The sequence below is a fragment of the Neolamprologus multifasciatus genome, chromosome 7, assembly GCF_963576455.1.
Source record: "Neolamprologus multifasciatus chromosome 7, fNeoMul1.2, whole genome shotgun sequence".
Classification (NCBI taxonomy): Eukaryota; Metazoa; Chordata; class Actinopteri; order Cichliformes; family Cichlidae; genus Neolamprologus; species Neolamprologus multifasciatus.
This window is the reverse complement of record NC_140445.1, coordinates 20,553,142-20,559,093: the sequence shown is the minus strand read 5'-3', so window position 1 is coordinate 20,559,093 and position 5,952 is coordinate 20,553,142. Positions and strand designations below refer to the sequence as shown.

At 40.7% G+C, this 5,952-nt stretch overlaps 1 protein-coding gene across 5 annotated transcripts in view; it reads left to right on the top strand.

Moving 5' to 3' along the window:
• The first annotated feature begins 4,027 nt into the window (after positions 1-4,027).
• Positions 4,028-5,952, top strand: part of sema4d (sema domain, immunoglobulin domain (Ig), transmembrane domain (TM) and short cytoplasmic domain, (semaphorin) 4D) — a 38,334-nt gene continuing 36,409 nt past the window's right edge. The window contains exon 1 of one of the 5 annotated variants that reach the window (XM_085165573.1): positions 4,028-4,190. The gene's annotated coding sequence lies outside the window, so the exon portion shown is untranslated. The other 4 variants (XM_085165575.1, XM_085165571.1, XM_085165574.1 and 1 more) reach the window with 4 other exon arrangements.

The window sequence follows — 5,952 nt, the reverse complement described above, 5'->3', positions numbered from 1 at the left end:
GGCCTAGTCCGCCCCTCGCTATTGGTCGTCTGGGAGCACGTGTAGCCATTGTAGCCGCTGATTGGAGGGCGAGTTATCGGCCCGCCCCGCAGAAATGGCTGGATTTATATTTCAGTGTTGAAACTTAAAGCGTATTAAAACGAAGGATACGCACCTGAAACCTGTCGCAAATGTTTATTTTTAATCAGCTTTACTCAGAGCTACACTGCAGTGTAATTTTATTAAAATATATGCTGCAAATGTCATGTAACTCACTTCAGTCCCAGCTTAGATATTTTGGGAGCAGCACTGTATCACTTGCTACTCTTGACCTCCCAGGATTGTGCCATTGGATGCTTCACTGATCATGGTTAATGATGGTTTGTGGTAATATTCATTCATAACTTCTTCTGAGTGTGCTTGCAAAATAGTGGCACAAAAAAAAAAACATACTGAAAATGGTGCATGTTTTTAGAACAGTGGTGGAAGTTTGTGATCATGTTGTGATTTGATTACATAATTTAAACATGCATTTGCTCATTCTCAGAACTCATTCAAGTGTACCAAATATATTAAGTAGTGATGATCTCTTGTAGGCTAAACTTGAGGTAAGTAGAGGAGTTCTCTAATGTTACTGTTGATTCTTTGCATCCAACAAAACTGTTGGTGCATTCAGCAAACTTGCAGTCATATTGACTTGATGATGGTACCATGGAGGCCACTTACATAACACTGACAGGGAGCGGGGTTAACAACAGTCATTGTAGTCATTGTAGGGTATATTTGTCGACAATCGGACACATTGGAAAGCTGGCAGCCAGGGGGCGCAGTTAACTCATTTGGGATAACTGCAGCAGGCTGTTTTTTTCTATACAGTCTGTGGCAGTGGATGTGAGGGCAATGGTTCATGTAAACATATTGACATGTTCAGTATTTGCCACTAGATGGTACTGCTTTGTCAGACTTCAGGCAGACACCTGCTGCAGCGCAATACTGGTTTGCAGCACTTGTAGGGCATAACATTAGAGTGTTCAAGGTATTCAGAAACATTTCTAAATGAGATTTGAAATTGACACTGTGCTGTTGTGTGGCACAGATGACTGTTTCTATTACTGCGGTCCAGTGTAGAATTAAAAGAACTCAAACATATATAATCTGGCACCACATACTTACTGTAGCCTTGCTGCCTCAGGCAAACATATCAGCTGCCTTAGTTGTTTTGGTGTTCATAACTAGGCGTTGAATTCAGAGAAGTACTTAGGCAAACAAACATGCTTTATTGTAAAACAAATACCATGCGTTTCATTGTGCATGGCTTACTAGAAAAAGAAAATAAGAACAAAAAGTAAATACAGAGGAGAGGCCAGCTAAATAAGGAGCCCAAAAAACTCCTTTCCTCTTTCACTTCTGCACGCCTGTGATAAAATCACACATGAATTCAGCATTCAAGGGTCCAATTTCCCACAGACTGCTTACCAGATGACTAAAAAAGTCACAAGCAAAACTCACTTCTCTGCCATATGTTGTTATTATTATCATCATTTTTATTTCAGCACCATTAAGCGAACCAGTCACGCTCTACAACTGCTCTTGTACTGTTATAATAGATCACATGGTTACGTTTTTTACAGCTTAATTTCTTTAGAATTGCACTACTTAGGATTTGAATGTAAAAACAAGCCCAGCAAAACATTCTGAGTTTGCTGGGCTTACTTTCAATGCAAATGGACTACTGGCAGAGCTGGCTTCTGACTCTTCGTGGCGTTAATCCTGTCCCGTACCAGTTGACACACACACGCACTCTCCTCTTTACTGATCTCAGACCAGCACTGGCCCTTCCACTGTTGGGAATAATTGCGGTCTGCCTTGTAGCATGGATACACCGACGAGGGACTCTAAATATATCCAACCAGTGTGTCTGAAGGGCTTGGGCATGAAGATCATATACTTACACTGGAAAGCTACACCTTGCTCTATTAATTTTTCTGCTCTATTGTGTGCCAGTGTGTGTAAGTATATGTGCATCTACTTAGTGCTCTGACACTCACTCTCTTGCTTTTTTGATTTCATGCAATCATTTGATATTCCTATCAACAGCAACAGGAAAATAAGATTCTTTAATCCATATATCTGTCTTTTTTTTAACACTAACAAACATAAGTTTGGACGTCTATTTAAACAAGGTGAGGCAGACAAGCTCAGAAAGACCTAGAAAAACAAGCAAATTTGTGATACTTGTATAAAGCTGATTAGTAAATCTAATATGATGTAAAATTCAGATCTTTTAAGTGATACCAAATCACTCGAGCTGCAGCATTACATTTAAGTTAGCATACATTCCTCCTCCTGGGTCACCTGTTTTCTCTTAGAAGCACATGTCACAGAGTGAGTGAAGATAAACCCAGCTGCTTTTCGTATTAATTTCAGGGCAGCACTGGCCGTCCCCTTTTAACTACAGCCAGCCTTCAGCTCAAAGCTCTCAAATCACCGGGGGCTGATATGAAAATAAACAATTTGTAGTTGAGCAGAAGATGCCTGGAAGCGCTGGCATGTTTAAGGGTACAGCCTAACCAACGACTTGCAATAAAGGACATTAGAGGCTTACTGCAGCTCAGCTGGGCAGGTAAAGTTCTTGGCATTTGTTGCTCAGTGAACCCACAAAGTAGTCACAGAGGTGTACTGTGATACTGTTCTATCTTGTAGCAGCAGCAATCTGTCGTTGACTCAAAGATGGTATTGTTTTCAGCTTGCGGTGCCATGGAAAGCCCCACTCCCTCCTTCTCTGTCCTGCACAACAAGACAAGGGTCAGTCTGTCTTTCCCTCCCCAGTGTGTTTTCAAGTCACTTCTCCTTCAGGAAAATATTGTGTAACCTTTGAACTTTGGCAGTGACCTTTTGAACCCAGTGGTCCCACCTACAGATGGATTATTCACAAGGATGTTAAAAAAAATAAAGACAATACGTGAATAGCAGTGCAAGACTGTGAAACTTTAAAATAATATCCACAGATATAATTAGTTACATACATCAGTTAGACGTGGCTGCTGAGTCTGGTTCAGTCTCTGTTAAAGTATAATGAAATATCATTAAAATATACAAATCAGTCACCTATTATTGTATAGTAAACATCTGGACAATGATCTTCCTTTGGGAGCTGCCTTTTATGGTTTAAAGCTGAAAAAGAACAAATGAAACATTCATAAAAGGATAATAAAAGTGCAGCTGTGATTATTTGTTTGTGGATGACATTTGGAAACATGAGCACAATACTACACATAATATTTTGATTTTGTATTTTTATGGAGGGCTGATTTACATAAACCTAAGTAAACAAGTACCTCAATGTTACTTTTCATGACTGAGTTCGAGTAGGTCTTCTAGCTCTATCTATCTATGCATTTAAAAGTAGGGAGCTGGAACTGAAGTGACAATGCACACTGCAAAAATTCTCAAATGCACATAAATATCAATCAAAAATATTAAAATATAATAAATGAGAAAATATTTTAGTATTTTTGAGTTGTTTATCTTTTGTTATTGTGTGTCTGCATGTGTATATATGTGGGAATGTGAGTTTTTGTAATGTGTTTTACATGCCCAGGAACTGCACAAGGAAATTACCTGGCAGCTGAATGTGATACAGTACATCTTTTCCTTTTATGTAATTAATGTATTTTGTACATGGTTCCTGAAATTAATAAATGAACAGAAACAGAAACAACATTCCAGATCTCCTATTTAACATATCCGGAGTAACCCATCTAATACATAATTTTATTAATTTATGTTATAAATTAAATTAAAGTTTTTACTAGCAGTATAAAATATTGTTAGTACAATATCCGAGTATGTGCAGTAAATGTAAGGTGTGCAATAAGTACGATAGGATTTATAAAAAAAAGTGTATTTAATGTTTTTTAAGTACAGTATTTCAAAATGATAGTCTTTTCAGTCTAGACAGGTCGCCTGGAAGAAAAGAAAAAAGAAAAGAGGAGCCTGTCTGAATGTGGCTGTGCGCTCTCTGGAGATACCTTGTCTTCTCGCCGCCTCCCTGCGCACCCTCCCCCTGTCTGCTGATATCTCAGCCCGGAGAGTTTTGAATCCACTCTGTGGCCTCAGTCGCCGCCATGCTGAGCTGAGAGAGAGACCGAGTCAAACTTTGTCACGCTGCCTCAACCCTCATCTCCGTACGCACCGGGAAACGTCCCACAGTGAGTACCTTTAAGTTCAGTGAAATGTTTAACCTGCGGTTATCTGCTCGGTGAAAGTAGCGTCTGTGTTTTTTGTCACCTTCTCTAAAACTCGGAGTGATTCAGGGCTGTAGCCTCGCGGCTCCGTACTCGTGCGTGCCGTCGCAGACTTCAAGCTCAGCTGCACTTGTTGCGCTGTAGCTGAAACCTCAACAGAGACAAAGGGAGGTGTGGAAAATGCATCGTTTCAGTGTTTTACTTTTAAGCCATTTTTTTTTTAAAACTCCAGCTTTCGGCTTTTACATTACTCCCTCTCGACGTTTCAGACCAGAAAATAAGATGTTAGCAGCGGGCGGCTCTGGAGTCCATACTGTCTTTTAATCGCAAAAACCCTCCTCTGTACTTCATTATCTCTTGTCCCCCAGCTGACACGCATTTTTTGTAAGTATTAAACTGTTATTTTAAAATGCCAGTCTGGCACCTTAGAGGTCAGTCGAGGGTTTTCTACCCTTGGCATGCATAAATCAAGAGTGCGCTTTCACTGCAGCAACAAAAGCCCTTTATTGACAGCGCTGAAGCACACAGCCACGTAACCACAGTTTATATGAAGAGCACCCAAATGTCACCGAGTGAAATAAAGACCTGCAGCATGCACTCTGAGGCCTCTTGGGGGAGTTTTAGGAGTTCTCCAAGTTTCAGGGCATGTTGTACTACCAAGACTGGGGAGGGTCGGCAGTGACCTGCGCATGGGTTTCGTCAGGAGAGCGTTTTCACCTGCATGCATGTCTAATCTTAGGTGGTGAGCAGGCTGCATTGAATAATAGGTTATGCTTTTTGTATTCCTCCTCTCCACATTTGCCCTCTGACCTGGCAGTCCTGCATTTCTCTGTGACTGTTTTTGGTTCTTTGCTGATCCTCCCACGCCTGCTCTTGACCTTCTCTAAGCATGGAGGGAAGGATAGGGACAGGTGGCCTCTCAGACTCAAGTTCTTCTCCTGATGCCAGATGAAATGACTGAAGGAAAACTAAAGAGGAACTTTAAAAAAATAATAATTGTTGTAATTATTGCCTTAATTATAAGTTAATCTTCCATTTTATGGGCTGGAGGAAAAAGTGTCTGTTCTCAAAACACCATGAAGAGTAGAAAATATGCATGCACGACAAGGTAGAACTAGACAATTTCAACATTTTGGCTCAAAAAATAATATATATATATTTTTTATCTTAGTCTCAACTTACTTTTTATGTCTAAAAGAATTTATAGATAACGCAGACGCAGTTAGCTGCAGACTTTAGTACAACAGAAGTTGTTATAAATTGCAGTATTTGTCTTACCTCAATACGTTAATGACTGAATGCTGTTATAAACCAGCCCTATGATATTACAATGATTATATTCAAGGTTGGTTTACATTGCATAAGCGCTGAAGAATTTTGGAAGGTGCCAGCATCTTGTTTTCACAGCTTTGTTAGTAACATTACCAGCCCCGCCTCTCTCTTCTCATCGTCCAGCATCGCAGCCTTCCCTGGCGGCTTCAATATGTAATTCTTCTGCCTCGTCGATTTTCATTCCAGAGGTCCTCGGAGGGTCACATTAGGCACGGGGGGCAGACACCCGGATCTTGTCAATATGATGGGCTAGCTGGCACCAAAGCACGCCAGAATCATGTCAGGCAGGGCCTTCAGGGGGGGTTCACAGAACTAGCCAGAACAGGATATTGCTGTGTGATCATTCACCAGCAGTAGACAAATCATTAAACCACTGGCTGCCTGCTGCTGAGCG